A 14,213-nucleotide genomic window follows, 5' to 3' on the forward strand; every position below is an offset into this window, starting at 1 on the left:
CGACTAGAATTTTAGTAAGGCATGCCGAAAAATCAGTTCGGGGCGAAGTTGGTTTTCCGAACTTAGGCTAGCCCAATTCGGATCTTATTTGTTTTAAATTAGGTAAATCGAACATTGATATGCCAAAAGAATTCCACATTCGATGTAATCTCGTAATAGTTTAGCACTGCCTAAGTTCGGCATATCATGGATTGCCTAATTAGTACGAAATAACGGTAACCAAAGGTTTACCGAAGTTTGGTTCACCAAGCTCGTGCTCACTTAGGCAAACCTGTGGCAATACCTAAGTTCGACATGTCATGGATTGCCTAATTAGTATGAAATAACGGTAACCAAAGGCTTACCGAAGTTTGGTTCACCAAACTCGGGCTTACTTAGGCAAACCTGTGAAAACGCCTAAGTTCGGTATATCATGGATTGCCAAACTGTTATGAAATAACAGTAACCAAAGGCTTACCGAAGTTTGGTTCACCAAACTCGGGCTCACTTCGGAAAATCTGTGGCAATGCCTAAGTTCGGCATTTCATGGGTTACCAAACTGTTATGAAATAACAATAACCAAAGGTTTACCGAAACTTGGCATACCACGATCGAGCTTCTTTAGGCAAATCTGTGGAAATGCCTAAGTTTGGTATGTCATGGATTGCCAAACTGGTATGAAATAACGGTAACCAAAGGATTACCGAAGTTTGATTCTCCGAGCTCGGGCTCATTTAGGCAAAACTGTGGCAATGCCTAAGTTCGGTACGCCATGAATTGCCAAACTGATACGAGATAACGGTAACCAAAAGCTTACCGAACAGTAACTAAAGGTATTCTGAAGCTTGGTCTATCAAAATGAAACTTGACTAGGTAAGGCTGTGGCAAGTTCTCACTTAGGTATAATATCGGAATTCCTAATTCGACCGTTGCAACGGTAACCGAATGTTTGCCGAAGTGTCGGGCTTATAAGTATCTTGAGGCAAGAGGTCGCTCATCATCGGCGTAGGTATGGTATAGGGCTCTCGTGCGTCGGGTACAGTGTTCGAGTCTCGAGTTCGACATGTAAAATTTTTAATAATTAATAATTATTAATTATTATTATTCTTAAGCTGAGTGTGAGGTAAATTTAAGTATTGTGTGTGACTAATGTATCTAACTCCATCATCTTCTTCCCCCATGACCCATAAAAACGACCAATCAAAAAAAAACTTCTTCATAGTAAGAAAAACCCTAAAAAGCGAAAAAATGACTGAAAATATAAAAAAAATAATACTAAATAGAAAAAAAAAATTTTTTTATTTACTTAATATTTAAAAAGTTTTGTCCTAAAGTCGATATTTATATTTAAAATTTAAAAAATAAATTAAAAAAAATAAGCATTCAGTATTATTAATTTTTGCTTCATAATAAAAATAGCTAAAAACAAAGAAAGGATTCAATTTGGATTCTTCCGTGCGAATTTAGTTTCTGAATTGCTACCTAGGTAGGTAGCCAAATTCGGACCGAATGAGGCTTAGATAGTCACCAGCAAGTGTGGTTTCCAAATCACCGCCTAAGTCGGAAGCCAAGTTAGGCCCAAACTCGCGACTGCGTTACTTCCGGGACGTGGGCCAACTTTGGCTTCCTGGTTCGGCGCGAGCTTGGAATTCGGCATGCCTAATTCAAAACGAACCACCGCCGAACTTAAATTTCTGGTCGGGAGGTGGAACTGGCAAGACATTCCTTATTTCGCTAATTCTCGCCAAAATATGATCCAATAATGGCATCGCATTGGCCGTTGCATCATCGGGCATTGCGGCAACTTTATTGGACGGAGGCAGAACAGCTTATTCAGTATTTAAGCTACCACTAAATATTCAAAATAACCCTGACGCAGTGTGCAATATAAAAAAACAATCGTCCATAGCCACAGTGCTGAAACAGTGTAAAATTATCATCTGGGATGAATGTACCATGGCACACAAACATTCGCTTGAGGCGTTGAACAGGACATTGAAAGATATTAAAAACAACGACAAACTATTTGGTGGCACTCTGTTAGTCCTTTCAGGTGACTTCAGACAAACACTTCCCGTCATTCCACGTTCAACATACGCTGATGAAATCAACGCCTGCTTAAAATCATCGACATTGTGGCGTAATGTTGAAATAGTACAGCTGAAAGTAAATATGCGCGTTCAAATGCTTCAAGATCCATCCGCTGAAACATTCTCAAAACAACTCTTAGATATCGGCGATGGAAAAGTCACTATAGCTGAAACTGGATACACAAAATTAGCAAATGATTTCTGCACAATCATTGATTCGCAAGATGCTCTCATTGAACAAATATTTCCCGATGTACACACGAATTACATAAATCTCGAGTGGCTTGCAGAAAGAGCAATGTTAGCTGCAAAAAATGTGGACGTTGACATTTTAAATCTGAAGATACAACAGTTATTGCCAGGTGACTTGGTATCATATAAATCTATTGATACAGTTTGCGATGACACTGAAGCTGTAAATTTTCCAACAGAGTTTTTGAACTCACTAGATTTGCCAGGCATGCCACCACATAACTTACAATTGAAGGTTGGATCTCCAATTATTTTGCTTCGTAATTTGAACCCGCCACGGCTATGCAACGGTACGCGATTAGTCATTAAAAAATTAATGAAAAACGTTATCGAAGGCACCATTTTCAATGGCAAGTTTCGAGGTGAAAATATATTGATACTACGAATACCTATTATACCCACAGATGTGCCAATTCAATTTAAGCGTATTCAATTTCAGTTTGTGGCTTAGATTTGAGCACACCATGTTTTTCACACGGACAATTATACGTTGCATGCTCTCGAGTGAGTAAACCATCAAGTTTGTTTGTATTAGCTAAAGACGGGCTAACAAAAAATATTGTTCACGCTGCAGCATTAAGAGATTAATATTATGTAATTAATTAATTATATAAATAATTATTACTTTTAATAAATTAAAACAATTAATGTTTGGTGTTTTGTTATTTTTAAACAACATTCCCTCATCGTTCACAGCGCTCCAGGCCTTTTTCACTCATATTCCACATACTTATACACTTTCAATAAGTTAGTAATTTTTTTTCTACACTAGAAATTCTCTAAAAATTATTCACATAGAAAAACAACGTTTGCCGGGTCAGCTAGTATATATATATATATATATATATATATATATATATATATATATATATATATATATATATATATATATATATATATATATATATTAGGGTGGTCGTTAAAAATTAAATTTTTTCCGATGCCCAAAAAAATCCTTCCTTTTGATAACAAACTACGGGAAAAATTTTGCTTTTTGATTTTAAAGAAAAAGAACACGTGCCTCCGGTCAATTGAAGTTCTTTTTTCGATAAAATCATAGTTTTTTTAAATATTTGTCACAGTATTTGAATTTGGACAAAAAATCATCAAAACAGGCTTGTAGGAAATTAAATTTTCTACAAAAGAGTTTCTTTCGGTTTTAGATGAAGTTCATATTCATCAAGATAATCTTATTAGTAACTTATAAACTCTATTAAGTCAGTCGTTTTAGCACTAAAAACTTTATTTTTCTGAAAACATAAACAATTTTTTCTTGCATATTCTATAAACTCACAGTAAGAAGGTCCTTTCCAATTCCTATCTCAATACCTTCCTCCCAATTATCCTGTTACGTGAATGTGGAACGCTTTACATAATAATTACCGTAACTCCCATTCTTTCCAGCTTCAGAGCATTATTTAATTTTAAAAATGTGGAACGTAAGATGGACGATGTGGCTTAATGTATATAGAATAAGCAAAAAGGAAATTTGGTATAGACCGGGTAACTCAAATGGTAAAGTAGCTGACATGTCTTCGGAAGGTTCTGGGTTCGAATCCCAGTCCAAGCTATCCAAATTTTTTCTTGCATATTCTATAAGCTCTTATTAAGAAGGTTCTTTCCAATTCTTTCTCAATCCTTTCCTCTCAACTATCCTGTTACGTGAATGTGGAACGCTTAACGTTATAATTACCGTAACTTCTATTCTTTCCCGCTTCACAGCATTATCTTATTTTTAAAATTAATTTTAAAAATGTGGAACGCCTCACGATTTTGCGTGGGAGAATAGCTGACATGTCTTCAGAAGGTTCTGGGTTCGAGTCCCAGTCCGAGCTATCCGAATTTTTTCTCGCATATTCTATGAACTTAGGTTAAGAAGGTCTTTTCCAATTCCTGTCTCAATCCCTTCCTCCCAATTATTCTGTTACGTGAATATGGAACGCTTCACGTAATAATTATCTTAACTCCTCTTCTTTCCCGCTTTACAGCATTATTTAATCTTAATTTATAGATTTAGACCAATTTAATAGTTTAGACCTTACAGAAAGGCGCTCTCCTCTCCCAAATGGAAATATGAACAAGATTAGTTGTAGATAACTTACCGATAGAGATTTCATTTTAACTCGTCAGAACTCACGTGAATTTTAGTGTCTCACTTGCACTGCAGCGCCGCTCTATAAGTCGGATGTTGTTGTGTGAGCAAAATGCTTATAACGTGAGTGCTGACGGGCTAAAAATCATTAAATTGAAAATCATTTACCCATGTCAAAATATGAAGAAAATATCTAAAATTCAAGATATTTTGAGAGAATTCTTCATATTTCCGGAAATATAAAGTTTTTAGTGCAAAAATGACTGACTTAATAGAGTTTATAAGTAAACTAATAATATTATCTCGATGTATATAAACTTTATCTAAAACCGAAAGAAACCTTTTGTAGAAAATTTAATTTCCTACAAGCCTGTTTTGATGATTTTTTGCCCAAAGGGCATAGCCGGATTAATATGGGAATTCTGCCCCCATGGCTTTTTTGACTCATACTTAGGGGGTCGATTTGGTATCGAATGAAAATAATTCACACCAATTTTTAGCTCTTTAACTCAAACGGTATTCGAGAATTTCAAAAAAACCTGTTTTTTCAAAATTATTTTTATTTTTATAGTAAAATTCGGAATTGATTAATGATGATTTTTTTCCTAATTCTTACGAGTCCAAAACATGAAAAAATCATATGATCATGATTCTCAAATAGAAAACCGATTTTTAACAGAGAAAAGAAAATTATTTTTTTTTTTTTTCAGCCTTTTTGAAATATGTCACTCACCAAAATTCGTCAGAAAATGTCTTTTATACTCCTCTATACTCAGGAATTTTTTTGAATTTTTAGAAATGGTGGAACAATTCAAAAAAAATTAAAAACTCATTTTTTTTTCAAAATCTTGCGTTTTAACAAACTTACATTTTTTTTAGTACACATAAATACGTAGAAAACTTTATTTTTACCAAAAAATATCTTTTCAAAAGATAAACAGAAAGATTCATTAGGTTAAAGTGATTAGAAGGGTTATTATTGATTAAAAAGACACTTAAAGTTAATACTTATATATTTTTTCATACTATTGGGAAATATTTTGAATTTTGATACAGAAAAAATAAAAATTTTAATCAAAATAACAATTAGGCTAGTCTTCATCACTGTCTTCATTCACGACGACACTGATTTTTTCATCAATAAACAGACGACTAAGTATCTCAGCTGGTTTTACGATTTTCGCTAAGTATCGGGCGTGAGATAAATAGTATATAATAGCAGCAATGTGTGAACAACATCCAACAGTACGTCTACCATTTGCACAATCAAAACAATATCGAGTTATTCCAGAGATATCGTTCTTATCTGATTGATATTCAACAAAACAATGATATGTCTTCGAATTAATATGTCGAGATCTGACTTTGAATTTTATAATATTAGGTGTAATTTTTAAATAATAAAGTATTATCGTTCCGTTTTCATCCATCATTTCAGCTAAATACGATACAGCTTGAGACATTTGATATGATCCCGTGAATAGAATTTTGAGTTCTTGTTCCGTTAATTCAGGAAAATCAGTTAACATATCTGAAGTTATTGTTGCAAAAGGAACTTTTCTTCTTGCCCAACGATTAGTCTCTACTTCTGAGGCTAAGGTATTATCTTGATACTTTTTTGAGTTCATGGCGGCAATAATTTTTTCAGAAAGATCGAGATCAGAATCAAGTCTCTTACCAAATTCATTGTGCAGAAAACAAGCGATTCGACAAAAAACACCAGTTTTTGGAAGCAATTTATTGTCTAGTTTATGATCTCAAATCCTAAACTTCTGCTTAATATCTCCATGTACTGCTTCAACAACCCAACGGATTTTGGTAACAAAACGGGATTCATTTGATTCATCTGTGGTCAGTTGATTGCGTTTTCCTTTGAGAGCAGGCATTAGCACTTTAAACCCCAATTCTTCTAAATATACTATCACATCCCGGAAGCCACGATCAACTACAATAATGTCACCTTTTTTCAGCAACTTGATCAGACCATTGGGATCACTTAAGATGATTCTCATAATTTCAGCATCGTTCATATTAGCTGTATATGGCCCGAGCATATCTATAACGAAACCATTTGTAGTACATATCGTGAATGGTTTGCACAGAGGAACTTTCTTTTGACCAGAATATGATTTCCTCTGGTATTCGTTATTTGCACTTTTTTGATGACGAATATATGTTCCATCGCAAATGAATATCAACTGGTCATCTTTCACTTGATACAGCACTTTAGCAGTATTAGAGGTATTGGCGAGTAATGTCTCCCTACTAATAGCATCGATTCCGAAATACTGAGGTAAAACATCTTTTTCAAATGAAGATATTACTTCATCACAGTAGTCGGATACCATTTGTTCCCGAGCTAAACCAAAAATGGAAGATATCACTGCATTTGAATTTCCTATTCGTAATTTGAATAAAAAAATAACGAGAGCTTGAATGACATTACGATTCACTGATTTTCTCATCGACGTTAACATTTCACGAAGTTTTATCAATTTTTCCCAGGTAAGGCTCGTAAATACCTCCAACTGTTTTTCTGAAAACGAGTGATCTCCAATTTTATCAATTATAGACGAATTAGTGCCAATAGCCAGCTGCCCAAGTAATTTTTACAAATCACGAACTTCAAATACACTGGTATTCGAATAAATCCGAAAATTGTTAATTTCTTCATCATAAAACCGCTTTTTTATAATGTGATCTTTACAACACCGATTTCCTTCAGGAATAAAGAGTCGTCTTGTCGAAAATACTTGTTTGCGTGCTTCAAATGGAACAATTGTGATATTTGCTGATAATCCACAAAGGCAACAGTATTTATGTGTCGATATGATTCGGGGAAAACCCAACTCCACAAATTCTAACTCTTCTTCCATTTTTTCTTCAATAACATATGAAGGATCTTCAGATGATGATACGGATGAAACAGTAGTGGATGAAGACTGAGAAAAAATTGGCTGACTTTTGATACTAACTTGATCTGCAGATGAATCCTGAGTGTTCTTAAGTATAGGTGGTCTTGTTAAAATAACTCGACACTTACTACAAAAGGCATCATTAACAAGAACTCTCTTTCCAATTTTTTCTGTCGCAATATTAGCTTCATCAATTGTCATAACAACTTTTTTATAACCAACTGCGTTACGCAAATATATGTTACAATTGATACATTTTTTATCAAAATCCATTCTAACATCAATATTAAAATTATATATTAGGAATTTGGACATATATAAACTGATTAAATATAAAACTTCACTTACTTGAGTCTTTGTAATCGACTGTGACACTATTTAACGACAAAAAATAGTATCTCATAAAGATGAGACAAGATAATATAACAAAAATGATACTCCAGTATAATTTTATGGTGGAACGAAAAAATATTGTCAATATAAGTACTGAATTAATTAATGCGTTAACTGCTATTCAGACAATGACATCAACCATAGAAGCTTCTTTGTTTTTAGGTTATCTAAACAAGCGGAACCTTAGAAGAAATAATAAATGGATACAGAAAATCCCGATAGATGGCGTTATAATGTGCCAACTTGGCCAAAATTTTGAAAAACATAGTTTTAACGTTATCGTTGTCTAGTATAAAGATTGAGAAGTAATGTAATTGTGAATTTTAAACAAAAATAAAATTTTCTACGTATTTATGTGTACTAAAAAAAATGTAAGTTTGTTAAAACGCAAGATTTTGAAAAAAAAATGAGTTTTTAATTTTTTTGAATTGTTCCACCATTTCTAAAAATTCAAAAAAATTCCTGAGTATAGAGGAGTATAAAAGACATTTTCTGACGAATTTTGGTGAGTGACATATTTCAAAAGGCTGAAAAAAAAATAATTTTCTTTTCTCTGTTAAAAATCGGTTTTCTATTTGAGAATCATGATCATATGATTTTTTCATGTTTTGGACTCGTAAGAATTAGGAAAAAAATCATCATTAATCAATTCCGAATTTTACTATAAAAATAAAAATAATTTTGAAAAAACAGGTTTTTTTGAAATTCTCGAATACCGTTTGAGTTAAAGAGCTAAAAATTGGTGTGAATTATTTTCATTCGATACCAAATCGACCCCCTAAGTATGAGTCAAAAAAGCCATTGGGGGCAGAATTTCCATATTAATCCGGCTATGCCCTTTAAAAACTGTGACAAATATTTTAAAAAACTATCATTTTATCGAAAAATGAACTTTAATTGACCGGAGGCACGTGCACTGATAGAAGGATTTGTTTATAGTTAAAAAGATTTGTTAATATTTAACAAATCATTTATTAAGAGCCATTTGTTAGTTCTTAACAAATATTTCTTAGTATTTAAAAAGATTTATTAATATTTAATAAATGAATATCAGATTTATTAAATACAAACAAATCATTTTAAATACTAAGAAATATTTGTTTAATACTAAAAAGTGGTCTCTAATAAATGATTTGTTACCTATTAACAAATATTATTTAATACAAATAAATTCTTCTATCAGTGTGTTCTTTTTGTTTAAAATCGAAAAGCAAAATTTTTCGCATAGTTTTTCGTCAAAAGGAAGGATTTTTTTGGGCGTCGGAAAAAATTTAAATTTTAACGACCACCCTAAGATATATATATATATATATATATATATATATATATATATATATATATATATATATATATATATATATATATATATATGTAATATAACGCGGCATGTTGCCGCGATTGTGTCTACAATTCTTGACGGATCTAGATGAAATTTGTTACACATATTCTTTGGATAATAACCTTGGATGAGTTCGAAGATGAGCGAAATCCTTCAATAAGCTTAGAAATGGCAGCTCTTTAAAATTATCAAAATAGTGAAAATCAAGTTTTCGGTGACTTCATTGATGTATAACTTTTGATTGAAAAGAGATGGCTAATTTTTAATAAATTCATGAGAAAGGCCATGAAATTACTTTCAATTTGGTGCATATAAGATTGACATTTTGACCATTATTAGTTATTTTATCAAAGTTCAGAGTTCTATCGAACCATTTTCAGGCAATGTGTAGTACAACTGAATTATGAATGTTATTCTATCGAGAATTCTCAGCGGATCCTTATGAAATTTAGTATATAGATTTCTAGGACAATTAGCTTTCATGAGCCCTAAAATCAGTGAAATACTTCGATTAGTTCAGAAATAGTAACTCTTCAAAATGATTAAAATATTAAAAATTACGTTTTTGACGACTTCATTTATGTATAACTTTTAATCGCAAAAAGATAGCTGATTTTTGATAAATTCATGTGAAAGCTTCTATAACTCCTTCTAATTTGACGTATATAACGTTAAATTTTTGACAATTATTAGTTATTTTATCGAAGTTAAAAGTTCAATTGAACCATTTTCAGGCAATGTGTAATACAACCTACTTATGTATGTTAAAATAAATTTTATTCCATGTCAAACGAAAGTTATTGAGACAAGATGATAATTCATTCTATGAAATCTACCTTCCATTTCGGGTGTGGCCGAATGGCGTCTTTTTTTTTATATGCATTGATATATCTATATAGACGGATTTGATAGTATTTAATAAGCTTTATTAACTTATGATAAATGATTTTTTTTTAATTCGATATTTTTAATATATATTTATTAATTTAACAGTAAAGAATCATTTATTAAATAAAAAGTATAATAAAAATTATTATTAAATGAAGATTATATGGTCTTACAATAATTTTTAATCATACCTGCACTCCTAATTTGCATAATTCATAGCTGTTCAAATTATTTTATAGTGTTGATACGGTTAAAAATAATTTATAAAAATGACTCACAGTGCGATTTAACGTAATTGAGTCATGTAGGCACTATATAGTAGTGCATCTGCGAGGCAGATACATTCTTTAATTAATAAAATAACATCTACTGGATTAATTTGGAAAAACTAAATTTTATAGAACCCACTAAAAATTGTATAAGGATTTTATAAAAGTGAAAATGCAAAAAAATTCATGTAACTACAAAAAATAATAAAACAATGGTTGTGATAAGCTAAAGAGTTTTTTTAGCAGTGAAATTAGTGTAATGGATCTTTATTATAAAAGTTTATAACATTACTTGTTTATGAATAATCTTCACATTGCACCTCTAACAAGACACATTGACTCTAAAAAAAATTAATTAATTCTTAATAAATATTTATTAACTTTAAATAAATATCCTTTTTTCTTAAAAAATATTTATTTATAGTTAACAATTATTTATAGTTAACAAATATTTAGTTACATATTTAGTTTGTCTTTTTCTTGCATAATTTAATTTCCTTTTTCTGATTCTTCATTTTTTGCCACTTCTGATGATGATTTTTCATTTGAATCATGTGGTACTGTTGAACCGTTAGATTGTGATTGCATCTCTGAGGGACACTTTTTTAAGCACTTAATTCTGCTTGATATTGACAATTGCGCTTGATTTGAGCGACAAACATCCTTACAAATCTCTCTTTGTAATATTTGGCGAATTAATCCATATCCTCTTGAATCACGTTCAGCACCATCGCTTATCTATAGTAATTATTAATCACAATTAATATAAATAATTATCTAATTAATACTTTTACACTGATAGAAGAAATTAGTAACTTTTGATGAATTCATTTATTTGAAAACTATTTGTTCTTTTACTCAATAAGTATAACTAAATATTTTTTTTCTGTTAAAAAATATTTTTCAGAAGAAAGTATATTTATTAACAGTTATCCAGGTAGGAATGAACAACTGGGCAAGGCTGGGACCAAGCCTGGGCCAAGCGTCACCAACCTTGGGTAAGGCTTGGCAGAAGCCTTGGCTAAACAACGGGCCAAGGATCGGTCCAGGCCTAGGATGATAACTATGTCCCCAAGCCTTGGCAAACAAAAAAAGCAGGCTTGAGCCAAGCCTTGGAAACCAAAAAACCAAGGTTGGTCCAAGTCTCGGGCAACAAAAATCCAGGGTTGATCCAAGCCTTGGGAAACAAAAATCCAGATTCGATCCATATCTCGGGGAACAAAAATCTAAGGTTGATTCAAGCCTTGAAGAATAAAAATTCTAGGCCAGTCCAAGCCTTGGGGAACACAAAAAACGGGGTTGATCCAAACCTTAGGGAAAAAAATTTAGGTTCGATCTAAGCTTCAGCGGAAAAAAGTACAGATTCTATTTAAGTCTCATGGAATAAAAATTCAAAGTTGATTTAAGGGAAAATCTAGGTTTCATCTACGTCTTAGATACTTAAAAAAAGTGTAGAACATGTTTACAGCATATTGAATACTAAAAACTAATATGATAAATTCATTCATATTTATGAACACTAAATAATTTATTTTGAATTATAACACTGATAGATAGATAAAACAATTTTAATTATTGTAATTTTAAGTAACTGAAATAAATAGAGATTATTTTATTTAATACGTACTTATGACACTGATAATCTTCATGGTTTTTTTTTTTGGTCAGATTATTTGTTTTCGATGAACTCTGTAATATTTAATTTAATGTTTATTATAATAACCAAAACATAAATATAATTATGATTTAACACTAACCTCGAATCAATGAAAAAACTTCAGTAGCACTGAAATTTTCCTTTCCAACACCTTTCGTTACTCGTCCAACTCCGCTGTATAAAATTTGTATTTCTTTTTTTAATAACTCTGACATAATTTTTTTGATGTCTTCATCATAGTCACAGCCTCCACAAGTCCATGTATTGAACATAGTTTTCTGTGAAGAATAGAAAATATTTATAAGTTCAATTATTCGATATTGTACACACAAAAAATAGATTTAAATATTATTTTATGTGAAGATATATATTTACAACATTTCTCATTTCGATATTGATCTTCAAATCCCTATCAAATGATTTAAAAATTGCCAAGTCTTCGATAGGGAACGAAACATCAATTTTTGTTTGCCAGGACTCGTCTGCTTGATTTGATGATGCCGCTGAATTCTTAGATTTATGATATGAGTGTGTTTGATACTTCTGGCCAATATCATACAAAATGCTCTTTTTCGCACTCGTAATTTGTTTTTCTACCCATAAAAACTTTAATTTTATGTATTCGATTACAATCTCTGAAAAAAAACAATAGGTCAAATAAAATAAAAAATAACGAAAACAATGATCATTATTGAATAAAACGTTATAATATAATATAATATAATAATTACGTTGCTCTGGAGTCATTTTGCTTTTAAGTTCACTTAATTTATCATTTAAGTTCTCTTTTTGAGACCTTTTCGGTATTTTTCCTTCACCACCACTCAGATTAGCTACATATTAAATTAAAATAATCCAGTTTAATTAATTATTTAAAATATACTGTTATATTTTAATTAAATAAAAAAAAATTTAAACAATTACCAACAGCAGCTATTCGCTTTAAAGATAAGTTTGCATTATTTGCTGTTTTATTGTGAATACTCGTTTTTGAACTCTCAGAATCTATAAAGTAATAATAATTTAAATAATATTTTATATTTTATTAGTAATTACCAGTTATTTATATAAAAAAAAAAATATATATATATATATATATATATATATATATATATATATATATATATATATATATATATATATATATATATATATATATATATAATGCATCGTTAGATGAACATTTTTTAAATAATTAATTACCAATATTTTTTTTCTATTGTATGCATAATTAATTAAATTTTAGTCGTCAAATCAATAAAACATCTTAAGTAAAAAAATAATTAATCAAAGATCTTAAATAATAGATTAATAGAATTAAATACCTTTCGTCGATTGGTATTCATTACAATTTTCTTTAGCCACTATTGATCCATTGTTCAATGCAGAGGATTCATTTAATATAGCTTGTATTTCTTCATGTACCATCTTACATCGTAACGTCGGTTTATATGAATCTTCGGACTCGCTAGCTGCTTGAGCAGTTGTAAAAGCTCGCTGAAATCTTCTTAGACCTTGTTTGTAATCATCTATTCATAAAAATAAAATTAGATAAGCGAAAAATTGATATTTATTTGAGTTAGAAAATTTTTTTATAAAATTAAAAATACTTACGAGCACGAAGTTTAATCTTAACTTAGTGACTTGTCCAATTCTTGTCAGGTTTTTTCAGTTCTTTCAACCACTTAATTAGCTGGGTTCTTGCTATTTCAATTGGTGGATATTGACACAAACATTCCTCGTCATCCTCATTAATAATTATCCACGAAGTTGGAACAAGGTCTATCAACTTTAAGACTCCAATCTCTTCTCTTAGAGTCTCAAAGCGCTGCTTGCTCAGCGAATTGGTCAAAATCTCTGCTAACTGGGCCTTTGAAGGTTCGTGCTTCACATGAAGCTCTTTAGCTTGATATCTTTCCATAATGAATTTGTACTTGATATCGATGTGCTTCGATCTTGCTTGAAACTCTCCGTTTTTAATCCAGGTGATAGCACTCATGTTGTCTATGCGAAGCGTTGGTATAACTTTTTCTCCAGTTAGCTGATTGACCAGTCGGCTTAACCATATTAAGCTTGTTGTTGTGTGACACGCAGCTATAAATTCGGACTCCGAAGTTGAGAGCGTCACCGACTTCTGCTTCCTCGTGCCCCATGCCACCGGTGAACTTCCCTGCTTCAGTAAGTATCCAGTCAAACTTCGTCTTAAGTTCGGATTCTTAGCGTAGTCAGCGTCCGAGTATCCTGATACTCTGTTGTCACCTGCTGATGCGCTGAATTTTATGCCGTAGTCCGTGGTGCCTTTAAGATATTTAAATATAGTCTTGATGACTTCCGAGTGA

The sequence above is a fragment of the Cotesia glomerata genome, linkage group LG8, assembly GCF_020080835.1.
Source record: "Cotesia glomerata isolate CgM1 linkage group LG8, MPM_Cglom_v2.3, whole genome shotgun sequence".
Taxonomy (NCBI): domain Eukaryota; kingdom Metazoa; phylum Arthropoda; class Insecta; order Hymenoptera; family Braconidae; genus Cotesia; species Cotesia glomerata.